We start from the raw sequence: 22,649 nt of genomic DNA, 5'->3' as shown, positions 1-22,649 counted from the left end.
ACAGAAGTTTAGTGGAAGTAGATACTTAACCTGTGAGGTCTGATACTGTCTCTAGGTGATTAGAGGACACCTAGCCTGCGTCCTCTGTGGCATTGCTTGCTTGGAATGTGGAGAAAGTCTCACATGAATTTCATCACAGAAGTAATATGTGTTATGAGAGTATGGTAGGGCAAACTGAGTCTATCCTATTAGTACCCAGGTACTAAAAGGAGGCACCATGCAAGGTGAGAAACACTCGGAGAAAAGACTAGAAAGTAATTAGATGCCAAAGGCCCTCTGAATTGTGCCACAGAGGCTAGTTTTTTATCCCAAGAGGCCAGGAACACCACTGATGGGTATTGAAGGAGCAGATTCACATTTTAAGAAGAGCTCCAAGCTTCCCTCGAGTTCTACCTGGTGCTCTGGGTACATCTTCCTTAAAGTTCTCTGGGCAGACATTCATAAGACCTACTATGGCAAGAGTGATCCTGCTGCCATACTGGAGTTTAGGCTCAGCTCACAAAGAGCTTAGAGCAGGGTGACATTAAATAACCCGTGCTCAGTTGGTGGAGGAAAGGAGGCATCTGTTGGGGTCTTGCTTTCCTGGTTTGCTGATGGCTTCCACATTTAATTAGAGGTTGAGATGTCAGGCTTCTTGTTTTCTCAGCCCTTTTGATCATCCTTTCTCTACCATGTCCTTCACTTCTGGTCTCTCTGATCTCCTCTTCCTTCTCAGCTCTCCTAGCTAAACTTTGGTATTCTGGGTTTCCCATATCCTGGAGAAGTGCTGATTCTGATCAGAGAAGAAATACCACAGATATTTGCTGAGAGGGCTAGAACGATGCCTGGTGATGGAGATTGACAGCCTGGGCTTCCAGACCTGGCCCCACCAGCTACCAGCCACTGGCCAGTGGGAAAACGTCTTTTTTTTCCTCCCAGATATTCTCTTTCCTTGTCTCTAGAATGGGGATATATTATGGAGATAATCTCACAAGAGCAGAAGGGTGGTACTTAAGTGAGGTTTCATTTGTGAAATTGCTCCATCAACTGCAGAGCTCTGAATACACGTTCATTTGGGATTATACATTGCTTTACTGGAGGATTCAACTAGAGAGATGGCTGGGATGGGAGTGGACAGATCTCTTGTATTGGCATATTTTGATCTCTATATAAAAACAAATTTTCGTTTGTGGCAAAATTAAAAAGAAGAACATGGCCTTCCCCCTTTTTACTCCCTAGAAACAATAACTAGCTGGTATATACCCTTCCAGACATATCCAAAGGGAATATGTGTGTTTCTGAATATATATGTAATTTTTAAATGTAATTAGGAGTCTTATTCTTCAGCACTTTTTCCGTTTATATGGATATTTTTTATTGTCTTGGTATTTAGAACCACCACATTACCACCTTCTCTTCCTCCCTTGCCACATTCTCCCTCACCTCTCCTCCTCCTCCTTCTGTATGAAGATGGAACTCAGAACACAGCACGCAGGTCAGGCAAGCATTCTACCAGTGAGCTTCATTCTCAGCCCCAGATCTACCTTTTAAATATAGCTTCATTGTTTCCTAAATGGTTCATAGTTTGTTGAAGCAGTCTCCCATTGGAGAACACTGAACTTACTTCCAGTTTTCCTATCACACATTTGTGTAGCCCCTTGTACATTTACCCACTGGAGGAATTCTAAGAACCGGAGTTGCTGAGCTAAAGCATACAAGTATCTAAAATTGCAGTAGAAGCTACCAAATTTCTTTTCATGAAGACTGTACAATAATATCTGCCTATGCCTGAACTGACCACGTATACTACTAGTTTTGTTAGGGATTTCAACAGTTCCTTCCTTGAGTGGCCATGGGACACTGGCCAACTACACTTCACTGCTCTCTGTCTTATGTAGCTAGTTCTTTATGACGTGAGGAGGTTAGGCTATTTGAAGAATGGCTTCCCAGTGAAATGGAGGGAATCGGGCCATGAGATGTAGAGAAGACTTGCCTTTGAGGATTAAACAGTCTTCACAATTCCAAAGCTCCAGTTTAGAAGTAATGGGGCAATGAACTTTAGGCACAGAGTATTGTGTCCTAAACATTAAATATATTTTCTGATTTTGTTATTATAGGGAGTTTGTGTTTGGAAAGGTAGCACTTAGAAGAAGGCATGAGGAAGTCGAGGTGATAGAATGTGTCTCTCTCACTGTCAAACTGTGGCTAGGCTCAAATCCTGATCACATGACCAGGCGTCACACACCTTTTGTGTTGCTAGATGCAAAGAATCTGGTAACCAAATAGCATTTCCATGGAAAGAGCTCATGACCAGAGCTCTGTGCTGGTGAGAGGGTGAACTCTTGGAATGGAGAGAGGAGGGAGGGGACTCTGCAGCTGCTGGAACCTTCAAGACGCTGTCCGAGAATTGTCACCTTGGTTAGAGTTTCTATTACTGTGATAAAACACTGATCAAAAACAACTTGCTGAGGAGAGGGTTTATTTCACCTTATTGCATACAGTCAACCATGGAGGGGAATCAGGGCAGGAACTCAAGGCAGAGACCTGGAGGCAGGAGCTGATGCAGAGGCCATGCAGGAGTGCTGCTTACTGGCTTGCTCCTCCTGGCTTGCTCAGCCTGCTTTCTTGTACAACCCAGGACCACTTGCTCAGGGACAAAGGCTCTACCACATCAATCATTAATCAAGAAAATGTCTACAGGTCAATACGATGGAGGTCTTTTCTCAGCTGAAGTTCCCTCTTCTCATATGACCCTGACTTTGTTGTTAAAAAAATAATAATACAAAACAACAAAACAAAACACCCACTAACCACAACAGTTCTGTATTACAGTGATTGGCACTACAGCTGTACAGCTGCCACCCCTTCTCTAGATTAAGAATTAAAGACCCATTTGGGAGTTGCTTCTAAATCTCACTGGCTTCATTGAAAAAAAATTCTCAAGATGGACTGGAGTGGTAGCTCGGCAGTTAAAAAAACACGTACTGCTCTCGCAGAGGACCCGAGTTTCTTTCCCATCTCCCACACTGAGTAGCTTACATCCAACTGGAACACTAGTTCAAGGGGATCAGATTCCCTCTTCTGGACTCTGTGGTTATCTGCACTCACACATGCACCCCACCCCCAACATGAACACATAATTTAAAATAAAATAAATCTTTAAAGTTTTATAGGGGTGGAGAGATGGCTCAGAGTGCTTGCAACTGTTACAGAGGGCCACTTTGGTTCCCAGCACACACATCAGGCTGCTCACAACTGCCCATAACTCCAGCTCCAGGGGATCTAATTTCTTCTTCTGGACTCCATCAGCATCTGCACACACAAGCACATATATACATTCATATACACGTGCCAATTATTAGACACAAATGTTATTTATTTGTATAAATAACAACATAACTCTAAATCTATCATCTATCTATTGATTAGGTCATTTGGCCAATGTCACACTGTCACAGATGATCAATCTAGAATACAAAGATGCCTATCTGATTCTAAACCAAAACACTGCCTAGAGCATGACAGGGTTTGGCCTGGACATAGAGATTGCTGCCATAATGGCTGGATACACAAGAATGCAAGTGTTTCTTTTTTTTTTTTTTCTTTTTTCTTTTTTGGCCCTGATTGGAAAATAAAAAGAGCCATTTTCAACCTATCACAGGACAGTGGGACAAGTCAGGACTTCCATGGCTTACCTGGCGATGTAGATTTGTGCACATTTGACAAGTCTACCACCCCACTAACCTCACATCCTCCCCACCCTTTGGAGAATATGGGCAAGTGAGGGCCAACTATAGGGACTTAGCAGGGTGACTCTGGAAGAGTAACAAGGAGACCTTGCAAGGTGATAGAGTGACTTTTTTTGGCTGTTATTTGTTTGTTTTTAGAACTTTACTTGGGTCCACAGTAGCTGGTGGAAACTCTGGACCTCCTAGAAGTCTTTGAGGTTGTGATTTATGACCTTGTAAAGTAGACCTCCCTTGGCCTTCATGTCGCTGCTCCAGCTTGTAATTATCTTGGCCACAAGTGGCTGCCTGGCTTTGTTCTGCAGTTAGTTACTCCTTCTTTAGTCCCTCTGTGTTCCTGAGTCATTCTCAAGCTCCAGTGTGCACATTCAGACTGGTGATTCACTCGCCATCACCTGGGAGGGCAGTGTGGGCCAGGAAGGAGGAGAGGCTGCCTCGGGGAGGGTGCTCCTGAGGATAGCCCACTCTCTTTTAACATACTCTTGAAAAGCAGGGGCTTGAGGACTGTGCAGCAGAGGATGGGGGCTAGGCTTGCCAATGTGGGCAGCCTTCTTGAGAGCCTTGTCTATGAGAGAGGACACACCAGTGATGGGCAAGGCTTTCAGGTTAGATGATCTGTGTTCTAGCTCTTGCTTTACCACATACAGCCTTGACCCAATTTCCCACTTGTCTGTGTCTGGGTTTTCTAAAGTATAAAATAGAGATCAGGTAGCCAGGGTGTGCCAGGGACATCCCAGTCAGTATGGTACTTGCCTCAGAAGTGTGAGGACCTGAGTCCGAATCCCTGGAACTGTAAACATCTAGACTGTAAACATCTGAGTATGATGGCACATGCCTGTAATTTCAGTGTTGGAAGATGGGAGATGGAGACAGAAGGATTCTGGAAAGCTCATGGCCAGCTTTCCCTGCATATGATGGTGGAGTTCCGGGCCAGCAAGAGACACTGTCTCAAACTAATAGGTGGGAGGTATGTGGGGATGAACTCCAGAGATTGTCCTCTGACTTCTACATGTGTCATGAATGTATGTGCCTGTACACACACACACACACACACACACACACACACACACTGAAAAATATAACCACTGCATTAAAGGGATTTTGTGCATTTAAGTGGTAGCAGAGGTGGTGATGACAGCAATATGGTGGGGACAACTTATATTCACTTTAAAGATGGTTGAATTGAGTCTCCAGTTGTCCAAAGTAACATCACATAGTGGAGTCAGATAAGAACCCCAGCTTTTCCAAGGCAGGAGCCTCTCCCTCTGTAATTAGTCTGTGTTTGTTGTGGGCTAACAAACAAGCTGTCTCTACCACAGTGGTAATATCACCCAAGTGGGTTCTTGGGTTTTCTCCTTAGTATGAAGCTGGAAAGCGACATAATAAGATTATGTAAATATTAGCTCAGGGTTCTGGGAAAACCAGCAGGGCTTCAGGGTAAGCCATCTCCCAGCAAGCAAAGGCTTGCCTGCTAATTCTCTGGCCTTCTAAGACTGATCAGGTTGCCCAGTGTGGAGGCAAATGCCAATTTCCTTCTGTTTGGAGGAGAGAGCAGCTAGCTGTCTGCTCCCACTGAGGCTAGAGGAGAGCACATTCCTTGCGCATGGTTAGGAGAGCCCCCCCCTCCCTGCCCCCCAGATCAGCCTAAGCTGGTTCCCATCTGTCCTTCCCAGCAGTGACCTTGGGAAAGTCACCTAACTTTTCTCAGCTTCAGTGTTCTCATTCTTAAAACATGGGATTATGATGGTACTTTCTGGAGCCCTTTTGAGGATTTGCTGATAAGCTGCGTGTTAATAAAACAGTATCCAGTCCAGTACATAGTAAGTACTTGATCAAAATAACACAACTGAGTAAAGTGAGGGTTTGGTGGCCAGTTGAAAGTATGGCTCTTCTTCCCTGCCACATGTTGGCCACCCAAAGAGAGATGGTTGCTTAGCCAGTATTGACCAGCAAACAGGGTTTTTGATTCAGCATGGAGCTCTTCCTTTCCATACAGCTCTCAGTATATCATCCACAGGTACTCAGGGATGCGGGCATTCATGGTGGATGCTGAGCCCCATCACTTGCCCTCTCTCTGTGCCCAGCAGCAGTGCTGGGAGTGAGGAGTGTTATTAAGTCCAAATGCAGATGGGAAAACAGAGGCTTAGGGAAGGATACAGGCTGTTAGAGAAGATCAGATTGGAGAATGTCTGTGTGACATGCGCCTGGGTTGGCCAACTCTTCTAGTTTGACTGGGGTTTTCTTGGACATTCAGTGTTAAAATGGGGAAACATCTAAACTGAGTTGACTACCCTAATGCTTCCTCCCTGCTCAGCTTGACAGGGGTTCTGGAGGAGGGTGGGGGAGAGAGAGAAAAAAGTGGGTGTAGAGTGAAGGCAGAAGGGTCAGCCCTGCGCTGTCTTTTCAAAGATTCTGGCCTTCCCCCAGTCCTGAAGTTCTCAGTGCCCACTCTTTCCTGTAGTCACTGCAGGGTGCTCAACACCTCCATGGGCTTGGCTCACCATAGGGAGTGGAGTTATCTTCTGGAGGACCCTCGGTCTGCAGCTTGAAGAGAGCTCTTGTCCTCAGCCTCTGCCTGCTGATTAAGAACTGTATGAACCCCCCAGAAGTCACCAGACTCAGCAGAGTCTATGTTATACACTGAAGGGACACTGTGGGCGGATTTAACAGATGTAAAGAGGAAACCGCTTCTAAATGATGGGCAAGGCATAGGATCTTCAGTGGACATTAATGATCCTAGGCCTGGGGTTTCAACCCTGGAGCTGGTGCCATCTGATTTGATTCAACAAGTAGGTTTGGATGCTCTGCGACTTGGGATGATGTCAGGGTTTTCTGAGATAGGACCCCAAAGAAGACTCGGCCTGGATTGGCCAGGCTGGCAGAGAAAAGCAGTAATCCAAAGCAGCCTGCCCTGTGGGGCAGAATCAGAAACAGAGTGCCACTTCATTACTGTCTGTATCTGCCACCGTAGTCACATATATATTTATCTTTTTCCTGTGACTGAGGCACCACTGCCTGGTACATCCTAGGCATGAGGCAGGAGGTCCAGAACATTTGTTAATTGTTGAATTTTGACTCTTCCCAAGAAAAAAAGGATCCCAGGAAATTCAAATTCTGAATGAAGGTAGACGGGCAGGGCTGAATGGGAAGATGGCCCTGGGAATGCTGTTTTCCCCGTCTCGGTCCTGTCCAGGCGGTGGGGCAAGGGGAGCAGGGAGGCACAGCGTGCTTCTATAGACGACGCATACTGGTGTCAGGACGTACCCTCTGAGGTGAGATTGGATACTTACAGACTTCAAACTAGGAATTTAGGTGTAGACTCTACCGCGGAAGAGTAAGTGTCTTTCCCTTGGCAGGACGCAGTACCGAGAGCTTGCTATCTGTCATGGTACTGGGAACACTGGAGTGCCCATCTTCAAGCCATTTCCCCCTCCCCTTTCAACCACTCTTCTCTCCTTTCTACTGTTTGTGCTCTTTCCACTCTCATTGGAATTACAGATCTTAAGAATTTTTCCTCAGTTGAGTCACTTTTACTTATTTTTTTCACATCAAAATCATGTAACTTAAGAATGATGATTTGCCCTTGAAATCATCCTACATGTCACCTGAGATGGGTGTACTTCCCTCTGAGGAACATGTGCCTGGGGGGGGGAAGAGAGAGAAAGAGAGAGAGAGAGAGAGAGAGAGAGAGAGAGAGAGAGAGAGAGAGAGAGAGAGAGAGAGAAATTCAGGTAGAACTGTGACCAAGTTGATGCTGCAGTCATTGGGGTCAATTATAAGCCCCCAAGCTCCCCTCTTTCTGGGCCACCATCTTCTCCAGTCCCCTCTCTCTGGGCCACCATCTTCTCCAGCCCCCTTTCTCTGGGTCACCATCTTCTCCAGCCCCCTCTCTCTGGGCCACCATCTTCTCCAGCCCCCTCTCTCTGGGCCACCATCTTCTCCAGCCCCCTCTCTCTGGGGTCACCATCTTCTCTAGCCTCCTCTCTCTGGGTCACCATCTTCTCTAGCCCCCTCTCTCCCTGGGTCACCATCTTTTCTCGTAGGTCTGTCCTCTGCGCTGTGTGTGGTGGAAGCCCTGAGGAAGACAGGAAATGGAGTGAATGGAATGCGCAAGTCTCCTTTGAGTGAGACTGCAGACCCCATAGTGACCTGCAGAGCTCTGGATGACGGCAGTTATACCTTCACTGGTTTGATTTCATGGCTTTCTAGGCTCATCTTACTTGATTCTAAAAAGAATGCTACCTCCAGCCAAGGCTCAGGTTCAAAGAGCTTTATCCCTCCTCCTAGCAAGCTGGAAAAAAGTGGATTATCGAAAGTCAGGGCACCCCTCTCTCACCATGACTGAACCTGTCCCTCACCATGACCGCACCCCTCCCTCACCATGACCACACACCTCTCTCACCATGACTGCACCTCTCACTCACCATGACTGCACCTCTCTCTCACCATGACCACACCCCTCCCTCACCATGACCCCACCCCTCCCTCACCATGACTGCACCCTTCCTTACCATGACCACACAATCATGAGATCTAAGGTTTTCTGCCCTGGTGGTTCTAGAAACTTCTGAAGAGCCACAGATGAGGCTGAGGGCCATAAAGAATTTGAAGTCTTTTAGTGTTGATAGGAAAAGTCCATTGACATTGGATTTCACTGTTGATGGAATAAGAGTCCACAGCCAGTGGACCTCACCTGTCTCTAGCACTCACCTTGTTTGAGTGGCTCCTTCCTCTCCATTTCTCCATGATTCTTTTTCTCCTTATTAATTTTAAATCTGTGTATGTGTCCACGTAAAGTTCACGTGGGGGTCAGAGGTCAATTTCAAGTGTTTTCCTCTGATTCTACACCTGATCATTTGACACAGAGTCTCTCACTGCACCTGGACATCACCTAGGGTTATAGGCACATACAACCATGCCTGACTTTGAAGTGGGACTCTGAACCAATGTCTTCATGCTTGTGGACAGGTGTGTTACTGACTGGGCCATCTCTCCAGCCCACCTTATGCCATTCTGTTCAGAATACCAGAGCTCAGTGGCCTTTGTGATTTTCACTGTGAGGAGATTTGTGCAGACCATGACTGGTCTCCCTTGCAGCAAGCAGGGTTGTGTTCCCAACAGAAGTTTTCAAATGCACTGACTATGCAGATTTGGTTCTGTTTGTAGCCAAGTTCCTTATTTCGGTTTTACTGTACATCCACCTACACAATATGTGTATGTATATATATTTGGTTTTCAGAATTTCAGAGCTATTTGCTCCAACCTTAAATCAGGACTCATCAAACTTCCCTGGGTCAATGTCATGAAAGAAGTTAACTCTTAAAATAGGACTATTTGGCATATAGTCTGTCCAGAGCAGGAGACTGACTAATTTCAAACCCTGAACTAACATGTGGTTATTGAGAGTTGGGGTGGGGAGTGGAGAGAAAAATCACGGACAGGTCCCAAGACCGGCAGGGAGATTTCATCTGGATTTCCCCCAAATATGAAGTTATTCAGAAATAATTCCAGAGGCTTCTTTCCTGACATCCTACCAGAGCACAGGTGCAAAAGTTTTGAATGGCCCGAATGGATAACTTATTTATGCAAATGAGCATTTTGCATAGTCCCTGAAGCTGTGCGTGCCTACTCTCTGACATCACTTTCAGGAGGTTTCGAGATGTGTCTGGTTCAAGGGCATGGACAGTGCTAGCTTTACCTAGAAGATACTTTTAGGGATGGCTGTCTGAGTGGTCACTCTGAGACGCCCTAAAGCACTTGTGAAGAATGATGGCCACTGGACAGTGACTCACTTTTCCCCGTGAGGCTTCCTCGCTGTTCCCAGTCTTTCCTGCTCTCCCCGTCACAGGCCCCCACGCTGTTCCTCAATCCTGGATCTGGAGTCTCACTTGGCAGTTAGCCTGTCCAGGGCCACCAAGCCTGGTGACCAGCAGGGTGACCTTTGTGTCAAAAGACTCTCAAGTCTTCCCGGGCAAGACAAAACTCACTACTTTTGCAATGGGTTTTCCCCTCAATTTTTATTCTGAACATTTAGCTTTTTCAGTATTTGCTATTGAACTATAGGGGCCGAAGATTGGCCTGGTAGATCCAGGTCTGACTTCACATTTTAGGCTTTTTCATTTTGGCTTCCCAGTTTCATTTTGCTCTTCTGTTTATTCATTTATTGTTAGTATTTTGAGACAAGGTCTCACTCTGTAGCCTGGACTGGGCTGGAATTCAGCCCATATGCTGTGGCCATACCTTAATTGGTTTTATATTTAGGATTCCATGATAGTTGGAAGGGCGATCTCATGGATCTTATGCAAAACATAACATGTGAAAACAACTGCTAATTGTACAACGTGGTGACTGCAGTTTAAAAACAATGTATTGTGTATTTGAAAACTGCTGAGAACAGATTACAAGTGTTCTCACTGTCCAAAAATGCTAAGTATGTGTAGTAATGCATATGCTAATGAGTTTGATTTATTCATCTCACAAGAGACACATGTATCAGAACATCATGTTGTAAAGCTTAGATATATATTATATAATGCATTATATAATTTTAATTTGTCAATCATAAAAACAGTAGCACAGGTGGGAAAAGCCTGTTATAATATGAAAAGCTTTTCCCTGTACAGAAAAGAAAATACTGGCCACAAGAAATTTGTCTGGCTGAGGCCAACTTTTTCTGGCCTTTCCTGAGACTGAGAATTGAACCTGAGAGGCTCAAAGTAGTTTGAGTCAAAAGCCACCTGCCTGTCCCAGCAGTGAAGTTTTCACTAGGTTGAGACAGTGTGTGAAACTCTTCATGAGGAAAGATAAGGCCAGAGAGAGAACAGCAAGATATTGTGCTAGAGAAGAGACGAGGCAGGGGCAGGCACATGATGCTAGGCAAAAGGGGGGCCTGAGTAATATTTTAGGGGGTGGTGGTTTTTCTTTGGTGCTTAAGTATGGTTGGGGACATATTCAAATGATGGAGAAGGTCCCCTCCATCTCCCCCCTCTCTCTCTTTCACCCTCTCACCACACTGAACCTTTTTCAGAACCACTGGGTTCTTCCTCTACTCCACACTGAGGCTGTTTCTTACCTTGGCAGTTCAGAGGGTTTGCTCAGCCTGTGGGTGCCCAGATGTGATGACAATAGCCACAGAGTGCTCCATGCAAGTATTAGGACAACTGTCAACCTGTGACCTCCCAAAGAAACTGAAATGCCACTTTCAGGGCCCATGAACAATCTCAGAGTACAGGAAGATACTCTGGAATCTAATCATTAACATTCAAAATTTAAGAAGGATGGTAAAAGGCAAGGTATGTATGAACCCTAGTTCCTTATTTAATTATAGCTAGGCTAATAAATGACTGACTTTCTCTCCCCTGTGCGTTTTACAGGACTAGAGAGAGAAAAAGAGAAAGACAGAGAGAGAGAGAGAGAGAGAGAGAGAGAGAGAGAGAGAGAGAGAGAGAGAGAGAGAGAGAGAGAGAGAGTTTCTTGTTCCTGTTCAGCTTGTATTAATATTTTTGTTGTGTCTCTTATTACATATGTGTCCCATTCTGCCCTGGGGTAGATCTATATCATCAGGAGAGAACGAGAGACAGAAATATACACAAACACAAGATAAATACAGGCTTCTAGTTAGGAACTGGTGTGTAAAGCAAGTGAGCATCTGCCTTTGTGCAAAGCAAGGACATCACTGTCATTGGCCTGTAATGACATCAGGGCTTTGTCTGGGACTTGGACCCCGTAGGGCTTGATAATCTCAGAGAGGCTCTTTGTCTTGCCCTTGGCTTAGCAGTTAGGTCCTTCTGCCTCCTTGATTTTGTGAAATGGATCATTTAGTAGACAAACCAACTAACTCAGGAACTCCACACCACACCACTGCCAATAGCCCTGTCTGCTCTGCCCACACCATTTGTGTGTGTTTGGTGTGGTTGTGTATATACACTTGTGTGCATGTACACATGGGCACCTAGAGGACAGAGGTTGATATTCTCTTCAGTCACTCTCCACCTTGTTTGGAGACGGGGACTTACACTGATTCGGCAAGACTGGCTGACCAGCAAGCCCCAGGGAACGTCTCATCACCCCGTCCCTACTGCTAGGTTGCAGCTGCATTCTGCCATGCCTGGCTTTCTCCCTGGATGTTGGGGATCCAAACAAAGGCTCTCAAGCTTGTACAGCGGGCCCATTACTAATTGAGACATATCCCCTCAGGACTTGACTCAGAGGGTCCATGTCTTTGCACAAGCCTGAGGCCAGGACAGAGCCTTGACTATGCAGAAGACAAGGCAGATTTCTAATCAGAGAATTTGTGTTTCTAGACTTTATTCCAGGTCCTGGTATCATTTTGATTTTTACCTCACCTCATTACTCTATTTCTTTCTTACCTGTCTCGTGGAGAGTCTTAGAAACAGAATGAATGGTAGAAGTCTGATGTTAATGACACTCTTTCTCCTTCCCTTTCAGGGACATACTCTATCTGTAAAGTATCTTCTCTGATGTTTCCATAGTTACCATTGAAAACTTATTATGGGGTTTACTCCATCTATCTATCTATCTATCTATCTATCTATCTATCTATCTATCTATCTATCTATCTATCTATCCTCTATCTAACATCTATCATTTATCTATCTACCTACCTATCAACACTATCTTATTGAAGTTGACTACCAAGCAAATGATCTCATTTGGAGGAATTTCTCCATAAATGCATGCCTAAGAATCAATTCTCTCTCTCTCTCTCTCTCTCTCTCTCTCTCTCTCTCTCTCTCTCTCTCTCTCTTTCTCTCTCTCTCCCTCTCCTGAGGGGGTACTGTTTTGTCTGTTGTTTTTCTTCTAGGAGGGTCAGCTCAGTCCCAAGTAAAGACAACAAGCAATACTTAATAGGACCTGCTAGTTATCAGACACTCCCTTAGGTACTTCAAATATATAAACCTCCACAGTGGCTGTGGTTATAAGGTGACATCTTTTTGTCTCCTCCCACCTCCACCAATGCCCCAGACTGACTCTTCTCAGGAGTGTCCATCTAGCTGGTTAGAGTAAAAGTGAAAACCAGAACGGAGATACAACTACATGGCCTCATCTTGAAGTTAAAGGGCCTGTAACTAAAGATGGCTGGTCCTGGGCTAGGAGCCACAGCATTTTTGGCACTTGCATTTGATGTTCGTACCTCAGGACTATACACCTCCTGCCCCTTACTGCTCAGACCAAGTGTGGAGTAGGCTAAGGTTGCTTTTCCAAGAGCCCTCCCCTCCCCCCAGCTTCTCCCCCCTGCAAACACCCTGTGGTGGGTGGGGTTAGAGCAGCTTGGGCCGCTCCTGATTCATCTCTCCAACAAAACTCCAGCCGGTTGTTCCCTGGGGCCTCTCTCTCAGATCTAGAGCTGATAAACTAATTGGGGCTAATGTGATAATGGGCAATGATGACATTTACTGTTTTTTATCAGGCCCAGGGCATACATTTGCATATTAATAGGGCCTTTGGCAGGTAGACTTGGTTGAACTGGAGGGGAGGTGGGTTTCTTTGCTGGAGGTTGAAGCAGATGGGTCTTACAGACCTACCCCAAACTGTATCCCAATACCTCCTTTAAAAACGCACCTTCTTCCAAGACCCCTCTGAATCCGCCCCTGCCCGGCCACTGTTTTTGCGCTTGAAAAGTCTCTGAATTCATGTTGCTTAAACCAAGCAAACGTACAAGAGAATACTGCAGCTGGCTGGCTCCGCATCCTCCTTAGCTGTACAACAACCATTTGGTGTCTGTTCCTTTCTTTTCCACAGAAGGAACTTCTGGGTTGTGATCACAAAATCTTTATATCTTTGCCAAAAACTCCCTCCTGTCTCCCAACAAAGAGGGAGGAGGCTCCCAGAGTTCAGGAAACCTGCCTGGATGCTTTGCTCACGGAAGGCTGGTGTCCAGCAAGACCCAAGGGGGAAAGTTAATGGTTAGGGAATTGTATTTTTCCTGGCCCGGGCACTTGCTCACCTGTGCAGGTGGAGAAACATTTGGGACCCAGTGAAGCAAGAACAGGAAACTCCCTGCACACCCTTGGCTTAGGGGGATGGGGATCTGTGAACTCCAGAGATCTCTTCAGGAGTCCGCGTCTTGCTCATAGTCTGTTGGCATTTTGATTTTCTCTTTTTTGGATCCTACAGGAAGGGTTGATAAATAGTAAAAAAAAAAAAAAAAAAAAAAAAAAAGCATCTGAAACGAGTCGAGGGGACATGATGATGATCTTGTTAACCAGCCCCCTGCCTTGTCGAGGATGATTGTTGCCCTTAGATATCTCATAGTGGACCCTTCCAGGACCATCCCCTTCTGACCTTCCTCCGAGGTGCTTACCTGGGGCTGGGGGAAAAGCCTGTTCAACGTCCTCTGAAATTGTCAAGTGTCACTACAAAGAGCCGGTCGGTCATGGTGCCCAGAGACAGAATGGGCTAGAAGCTCCTTCTACACTTGGTACCTGCACCGCCAGGGCAAAGGTCTTCATGCCAAAGCAGAGAGGACTAAGTACAGGTTAGAAAACGAGACAGATGTTCAAGAGCACCTCCACAGCCCTCTTCCTTCCTCTGTCCCACCGGGACTTGGGTTTTTATACCCACCCCCCTTCCTGGGCCGTCTTTGGGAAGTGAGGTGCTTTTCACCTGAAACTGCCTCTAAGCTGCAAAGCACAGTCACCACCAAATCAATTCCTCATCCATTAACAGGTTGTCTCTGTTCTTGAGACACAGGCATAACCTGGTTAGACCTGTTTTGTTTGAACACTAACGTGTGAGTTGGCCAAATGCAAATGAGCCAATGTTTGTAATCCTTTATTTTATTTTTTTAAAGGGCCGGGCAGCCAATCAGAGGAGGGGGGAAGTGACTTAGGGAATTCCCGGTTGGTGGCTTATTGCTTAACATCCAACAAAATGATTTTAAATTATTGTCATATGCATTTATCTTCACTCTGATGAGAGCTCAGACGTGATAAGGCCGTGGCTCCCAATCCTGGTAGGAGCTAGTGTGGTAGCTATCTGCCTTCTTCTCCGACAGAGCTATAGGATTGCCCACCCAGAATCTTTAGGTAAATGAGGTAAGTCCTCACTTTTAAATCTTCTTTTGAACTTGGAATTCAAACACCTTCGTGGAAAGAGAAACCTGTCTTGACTCAGACAGCTGAAAATAAACCAGAGGCTCCGGGAGGCAGCTGGCAGGAAGTAAAGCTTGTGTTACCTGGGTTCACCTACTGAGTCTTGTTTGAGTTTATTTGGGTGAGAGCAGCTGGGCTACTGTGAGTGTTATCTGTGAAGTTCCTACATTGTTTGGGCTTCTAATCAGCAAGAGTCTGAGTCCCCCGGTTTCTCTGTCCATGTAGTATGACAAAGCCATATCCCTGGGTTAGATTTTTCTGGAACAAAAAGCAGATGGAGACAGGTGACTCGGACGTTGCTCAGTGATGAGGTAGGGATCAGAGCGCGTGGTCTCATGGTCTAGAGGTATCTTTGCTGATATTTTTTTTTTTTTCTGACTTACAAGCAATAAGGAAAAGCCAGTTCACCTTCAGTATATTCCAGTTTGGGAAAATGGGTGTAGATAGGCAAAATAATCTATATTCACAAAGGGAACAGGGGTCAGGTGGCCAAGGTAGACAGACTGTACCCTTAAAAACTATCCTGTGCAAAAAGAAGATTCAAATTAGGTAAATGATTTTACCGTATCACAAGGGGACAGACCAATCCTTTGTTTTTTCACAATGGGATACTGTGACCAGACAGACAGACATGACTCACCAACAAATGCCTTCGATATAGGGACTCTTTTGATTTTGTTTGTGCACCATGTACAAGTGTTGGTCCCAGTGTGGATTGAGCAGAGGGAGGTGGGGCAATTAATCTTGTTGGTTCACAAGAACACTAAGGTGGCAAAGTCACTATTTTTTTTATGTCTACTTTGGGGTACTCTGAATGCCACTGTGGGGGTGATGCATTTTTGAGATTCTTGAGTAAGATTCTTTGAGTTTGAGTCCTCAGATGTCTCTCCATGTTGACCTCAGGGAGAATGGGGGAGTTTGGAATCTGGGATTTCTGATGGAAGCTGCAGTTGGTTCTGTGGGCCTTGGTGTGAGGATGTATCATGACAGTATCATTCAATGTATAGGGAAAGTTAGGGATCATAAGTGGCTGTGTGCTATTTCCCCTGAGGTCCAGAGAAGAGACAAGTTCTAACAGAAGAGATACAGACGTGTTATGAGAAGAATTTCACGGTCAAGAATGTGATTAGAATATGGAGCCATGGCCCGTGGTATTTAAAAACTGTGATGGAAGATCTGAGAGTTATTTGGAAGTTTGTAACCACATTTAAACACTACCAAATATCATGAATACTATCTTCCATGTTTCCAGACTGTTCAGCAGACATTCTGAAAGAGAGCAATCTTGAGGAAGCTACTATGTTGGAAGTTATATTACCACTCAAGACATCCTTTTATAGTAGTTGTAGGTACGGAAGTGTGCTGGACCAGGCCTCATTTATGCAAAAGGTCTCAGAGTTGATAACATTTTTTTTTTTTTTTTGGTGTGTGTGCTAAAAATTATATTACCTATATCCACACAAGCTTCCTGATGTTTTTCTTATTATATCATTATACCTCGATTTCTCATGGGAGTGTTTTGGGCCTTTCTAGACCTGTGACAAGCTCCAGTCACACTCATAATTGCATGTTTGTGGGTACCGTAAGGGTCTCCCAATCATTGACTGGCTTTATCCCAATCATCTTTCAATACTGTTTTGGCTTCTTTGTAGGCCTGAGACAAAAATGGAGACCAAGAGTTCAGCTGTGTTCTCAGTGGCAATCTGTTAGCTAGCTGGTATCACCAGGTCAGAAGGTGAGCGCTTTCGGGCTGCACTCTGCTCTAAGGAAGTGGGATTGCACTTTCTGGAATCTTACTAAGTTTTATTTCCTTCTTATTGTCTCCACTCTCTGGGGATTTGAAAACTGGGCCTATGTTTGTTGGACTGTTTGCGTTTTATAACCTAAGTAGGAGAATCTTACTTTGTAGTGCGCTGTCACACACAGTTGTGGAGGCTTACACGAGAACTCACTCAGTCTCCTCTCCCTTTGGATGGGGGCATCCCGAGGGCTTTTCAAACAGATATGGCCTTTGAAGACTTCTGGGGGGCGGTGAGGCAGGGAGGGTGCCAAAACACGGAAACAGAGCCTGCCAACATACAGCGCTATGGTTGGAAGGAACCAAATATAGACTCAAAACCCAAATTTCGGTGCCACCACTTCGCTGGTGTTTCAAACCTTTTCTCTGGTTCAGCTGGCTCTCCTCTTCCATGGAGGCAAAGCGACAGACTTTTCTGTTGTGGGTGGGGCCCCGGTTGGAAGCATTGGCTTGATGTTTAAAGACCACACACCCTGACTCTGCCTTTGTCACTGTTTAATCGAGCATAGAGCAGTGACTTTCAGCTTGGGTAAGCTAAATTTGTAGTGGGGTCTTCCTCCGAGCAGTGAGGCAGGAGGCTGCCAACTTTTCGATTCCCAACAGCTGATGAGGGAGGGTGGGTAATTCACTTCACTTGACATTTTCATACCTGTTTATAAAGTGATTTTAAGTGATAAGATTTCTTCTAAGGAGCAGACAGTTTTGCTCTTATTAAAATTTGTGATTTTTTTTTCACACCGGTCAGAATTTTAAAGGACCAGAGTATGAAGATATGTAGGAAATCAGCGATACCGTAGGGAAAATGGCTGCTCGTGACCGTGTATCTTAGGAAGGCACATATTTTCTAGCCAAGTGCCATCATGGTGAGGAAGACAGGATGCTCTGGAGTAGACATTTCTATCAGTCCTTTGGAGTTAGTAAATGAAAACTTTACTGCCTTTCAGATGGGAACAAAGATTATTTCTTAAGGGTCGTCCTTGAAGGCTGGCTGGCGCTGTCTTCAGGAGTGAGTGATCAGAACACAGTACGGGGAAGGCCGTTGGTGTGACAGTGAGTGCTCTCAGCACGGCCTGTCAGGAGACCCGGCAGAGCTGAGTGGCCCAGAGCAGTACACTGCACCTCTCTGGGGTTGAATTTCCTCCTTTATACATTCTGATTATCTTTAAGCCGGGCGGTGGTGGCGCACGCCTTTAATCCCAGCACTCGGGAGGCAGAGCCAGGCGGATCTCCGTGAGTTCGAGGCCAGCCTGGGCTACCAAGTGAGCTCCAGGAAAGGCGCAAAGCTACGCAGAGAAACCCTGTCTCGAAAAACCAAAAAAAAAAAAAAAAAAAAAAATCTTTAAGAGGTATTTGAACTCACAGATTCTGCTGGCTATGATGGCCAAGAGTAGGTGCGACAACTATGCCGAGGATCAGCAGGATTAGAGTCTATGAGAACAGAGAGAGGGGTGACAGATGCCCCCGGGGCAGGATGACCACTGGGGGCCCTTAAGTGTCTCTGTAACTTTGACTAAGAATAGACTGTTGAGGGATGAAACTGGCAGCCTTCATTGGGGTAGGGGGTGGGGTCTCAGGAGCAAATCGCACATCGTATCCCATATTAATCCATAGGTCCAGAGCCGGTGAGATAGCAGAACTGGGCGGCTTGGAATAATAGGGAGTAGGGGATGCATGAATAGCACTTGAGGAAGCATCATGGCTACCTCCAGACCAGCTGAAGGGGAGACTTCACACACTGGCATCCACTCGGTCTGAGCTGCATTGCAGCTGTGGATGAGCAAGCAGATAAGAAAGATGTGGACCCTGTACGAGAGGAAGACTTGATGGTGATCATGTGGGCCTCAGGGCTGGCTGGGCCAAGCCGGAGCCTGTGCCGTTTCCAGATGGCTCAGCTCTGTACCTGCGGCAGACAGAGCTTCCGACAGGGACGAGCACGGTGTCCCACTTAAAGAGGCTCCTAGAGTATTAATTGACTTGGTTTTAAAAGAGACATCCCATAAAAGGCTCCTTTGAAAATGATTTCACTAGCACCTAACCACAGTGTGTCTTTGGCTTGCCGTGCGGGGCTGGGCTCCTTATCGCCTGGCCACTGGCCTCACTCGTATCCCTTTTCCCCATCTCTCATTTATTTCTCAGCATTATAAACCTTGTTAAGGGTTTTTGAGCGCTTATTTAAATTATGATGTGTATAGGTGCACCCAAAACATGATTCCCGATGACACGCCTAAAATAAAAAGGGGCGAAGAGCCAAACAGATAATTGTGTGTCTGTTAAGGGAACGGAACATCCCATTAACCCTATTCTTTCACTATGAAAACTCATCTTAAATAACCTTGTCTAGATGCGCACTTCCTTTGATGTAACCGCGGTGAAGTTAAGGTGGCCTTTCTGCTGCTTCTTGCTCTCCTTGTATCACAGACTCAACGATAAACAGTCTTTGGGGGTGGGGACCGTATGCTAGGTATGGATCTGAGAAACTTTAGTCACTGTTAACCCATCCCCCACCTGTTACCAGCTTAACTCTGACGAGCCTCTCTCAGAATAATGAGGAGGTTCTCGTTACGAACAGAGTCTGGTGAACACGGCCGGCTGTTGTACAGAGTTTGCCCCAGAATCTCCTAGGAGCTCTTTAGCAAGCTTCCCACAGCAGGGCTAGTGGTATAGTCTTGAGGAAGAGATGAGGGGAGGGCTATTATCAGCTCTGTCTTCCATGAGACTGCTGAACAGACTTGTCCGGGCTCTGTGTGGGCTGTAGATTTGGCCTGAAATTTAGCCTATGCCTAACTTTGTTCTTTTTAAGAAATGAGAGAGCAGCTAGTTGTGATTCTGCCGTCTTCCCTCCGCTGGCCAGAGGCTGTGTGGAAGACCATGAAGAAGGAGCAGCTTTGGAGTGCTGTGTCTGACGGGGTGGGCGGCACTGAGTGCTCAGGGCTGAGCAGGGGTTTTGGGGGGTGTGGCAAGGTGAACACTGGGTGTAGAATCAGAACACCTGGCTTTAAATTGGACACCACTGCTGGGTAGTTGAGTGCTTTTGGGGGGAATTCTGTAAACTTTAGCATCTAAGTTTCTTCACCTGGAAAATGGGGTAATAGCATCTACCATTCAGGGCTAATAAGGACTAAATTAAGCGGTTTAAATTAAGAATGTGAAAGCACCCAGACAATGCTCGTGAGTAATGTGTAGTAGTAATTTGCAGGCTGGAAGTCAAGGAGAAGTATTCAGTCTGGGCGTTTTCTCTCCATCTCCACTCAGTTGGAGCAGATGAGTATTAAATTCTGTTTTTTTAAAATTATTATTTCTTTTCCTATAATAACCAGCTTGGATTCTAAACTCTGACTCTGGGGAAGAAATAGAATATTAATTTTTACTGGAGATGGAGTGTATCAGGAAATGGGATGGTTCACGTTAATGGGAAACTTCCAAATTGAGCCTCATATTTAGCTGGCTTCAGGACATAGCATACGTCGGGGTGGGCTTTCAGCACATTTCTACCCTATGCCTTGATGCCTGGCATGCAGGAGGCCCTGGAAGAAAGGTCTCTACAGGTTGTTCACCAGACAATACCTCTGTGTGAAAGGGTGCCCACTCCTACAGTTCTTAAGAGTTTCCCCAGAATCTACTGATCACTGCTGGAGAAAGTATTGACCTTAGCATCTAGAGGCTATGGTGTGTGTGTGTGTGTGTGTGTGTGTGTGTGTGTGTGTGTGTGTGTGTACTTATTTATTTTGCTAAGATCTTGTGGGTCTGCCTCTTGCTAAATCATTGCAAGTCATTTCTAAAGATGAAGTTGAATAGTCCTTGCTGTTAGTAAAACATTCAGAATTCTAACCTAGTGTCCAGAGGAGAGAATTCAGGGGACCTAGGATATTACTATTTTCAGTAACTTTCAATTATAATTTAACATATCTCTCAATATGAATGTGGGCAAAACTCCTTACTAGTATTAGCTACCACTGTAATTATTCCCCCCAAAAATCATTAATATTTTATATCACATTGTACTTGTTACAAATGTATCAAAGTATTGACATCTGATATCGTAGAGGTGATTAGATGTGTGACAGATGTTCTACTTCAGTCTATTAATGAAGCACTCATTTTAATATCACGAGTTCAGCATAACTGAGAAGAGGCTCACAAGCTTCAACAGACTGCACAAAGGGTCCATGGAGAATGAAAGGGGGTGAGGAACTAGGGTACAACATTCTCTCGCACAGGAAATGACTGCTGAGTAGATCAGCTGGTCCACATTCTTCACCATGACAGGAGAATGTTTTTCTGCTTATGGACTTGGAGTTGTGGCTATCCTCAGGCATAGTGAAGACAGTAACAATAATGCTGTCAGTAAATGTGGTTTGCTGAGTGTAGGCTGTTGGACGGGGCATGTATGGGGGGGGGGTGTTCCCAGCTATGTTCAGTGTTATATTTTGTTTTTTTTCTCTAATCCATCTGAGAAGGTAAGATCTTGGGGGCATTCAGGGGCAGGAAAGACCACTCCACCCTCATTGATGATAGAGTCTTGATGGGGTAAAGGCAAAGGTGGGTCTGATGTCTTGGGGAGGGCCAGCATCAGAGGAGACTTACGTGGTGATAGGTAGGATCCGTGTTACATGGGATCTGCGCTTAGGAAGACTGGTTTAATGCCCTGTTGCTATACTATTGACCTGCATATTCTCTCTCTCTCTCTCTCTCTCTCTCTCTCTCTCTCTCTCTCTCTCTCTCTCTCTCTCTCTCTCTCTCCCTCTCCCTCTCCCTCTCCCTCCCCCTCCCTCCCTCCCTCCCTCCCTCCTTCCCTCCCTCCCTCCCTCCCCCAACCTTCTCTCTACTATGTAGCTAGGGCTGGCCTGGAATTCACTATGTAGTCCAGGCTAGCTCAAACTCCTTATCCTCTTGTATCTGTATGTCAAGTGCTAGTATTACGAACATGTGCCGTCACACCTAGCTTAGCATTCTTAACAAGATTTGAACAAGGGCTCTGCTTTCTCCATGTGCATTGAGTCCTACTCTCTGAAGCTTATGCTGCCTTTCATCATGGTGAAGTTTTTGAAATATGTGACAATTCTTGGAGCCCGACCATCTGGGAAGTTGTTTTGGAGGACGTCTATACATGTTCATCTTATTTATAAAATAACCCTGGGATAAAGTTGAGGCTTGGGTCAGAAAAGGGGAAGATGGAGGTGAGTTCTTGTTTTGTTTGTACACTGAAAGTTTCCTCCAGAACAACCACGGGGCGGGCCAAGTTGTTATTAGTGTGGCAGGATTTAATTCTCAGGAAAGCCTTTGTGGGATTGAGGTGCTTGCCTTCACAGTGGGTTTTCACTCTTGAATTTCCACAGAGCTTGTTACATGCATAGACCATTGAACTAGGAGCAGCAGAGACATATTCTGGAGGGAAAATGAGACCCAGAGTGCTGAGGGGCCAGGTTCTTGTAGAAGGAATCTACAAAGGACCTTGAGTTTCTTACCTCTAACTGAATGGTTATCTGAACAAAGAGAAAGCCACATTTTCTTCAGAAGCCATCTTTAAATTTGCAAGGAAATCTAGATGTTTTATTTTTCTGAAACTGTAAAGACGATGATAGGGTCTCCCAAGGTTCTCTGGGGTTTCTGGGTTTAGTTTGGAGACCTACCAGGTATAGCTCTGTAGTGGTAGAAGAAGCGGGGGGAAGCTTTGCTGGATCTCTTTTGGTAGAAATTAGGCTCCCAAATGACACACCAGGTCTCTTTCGGTGCTATGGTGTTCCTGGCACTAGTAGATCTCCCTCAGACTTCTGGTGACCTGCAAAGAGGCTATAAATTCTCTGTAATTTTCATCAATGTTTCCTGCTATTATTAGTGCTCTTTTATTAAGGCTAATAAGTCTGAGGTGGCTTCAGGCAGCCACTTCAACCCCTGAGTCAATCTGGGCCTTTCAACAAGAGCCCAGACTGAAGGGTTTTGGTTGGGTTCGGTGTTAGGGATTGAACCAAAGGACTCTCCCTGTGCTTTATCAGCGTCTCCTCCGTCCAAATT

The 22,649-nt window shown here is 45.5% G+C and overlaps 1 protein-coding gene and 1 long non-coding RNA gene across 4 annotated transcripts in view; one reads left to right on the top strand and one right to left on the bottom strand.

Annotated features, from left to right (window-relative positions):
• Positions 1-1,525: 1,525 nt before the first annotated feature.
• On the bottom strand, positions 1,526-14,481 carry LOC143272937 (uncharacterized). Of its 2 annotated transcripts, XR_013050620.1 has the most exons (3): positions 14,050-14,481; positions 13,693-13,856; positions 1,526-3,291 (listed from the first exon to the last, which is right to left on the bottom strand). It is a non-coding gene; the product is annotated as an uncharacterized LOC143272937 (long non-coding RNA). The 2 variants fall into 2 exon arrangements; XR_013050619.1 differs by lacking the exon at positions 1,526-3,291 and having other exon boundaries at positions 10,727-13,856.
• A 141-nt stretch (positions 14,482-14,622) lies between these two features.
• Positions 14,623-22,649, top strand: part of Ehf (ETS homologous factor) — a 42,368-nt gene continuing 34,341 nt past the window's right edge. The window contains exons 1-2 of one of the 2 annotated variants that reach the window (XM_076570174.1): positions 14,627-14,782; positions 16,492-16,574. The gene's annotated coding sequence lies outside the window, so the exon portion shown is untranslated. Of the gene's footprint in view, positions 14,783-16,491; positions 16,575-22,649 lie in introns of both variants that reach the window. The other variant, XM_016002197.3, reaches the window with a different exon arrangement.

This window comes from Peromyscus maniculatus, chromosome 4 (assembly GCF_049852395.1).
Source record: "Peromyscus maniculatus bairdii isolate BWxNUB_F1_BW_parent chromosome 4, HU_Pman_BW_mat_3.1, whole genome shotgun sequence".
Lineage (NCBI taxonomy): Eukaryota > Metazoa > Chordata > Mammalia > Rodentia > Cricetidae > Peromyscus > Peromyscus maniculatus.
This window is presented reverse-complemented; position numbering and strand designations above follow the sequence as displayed.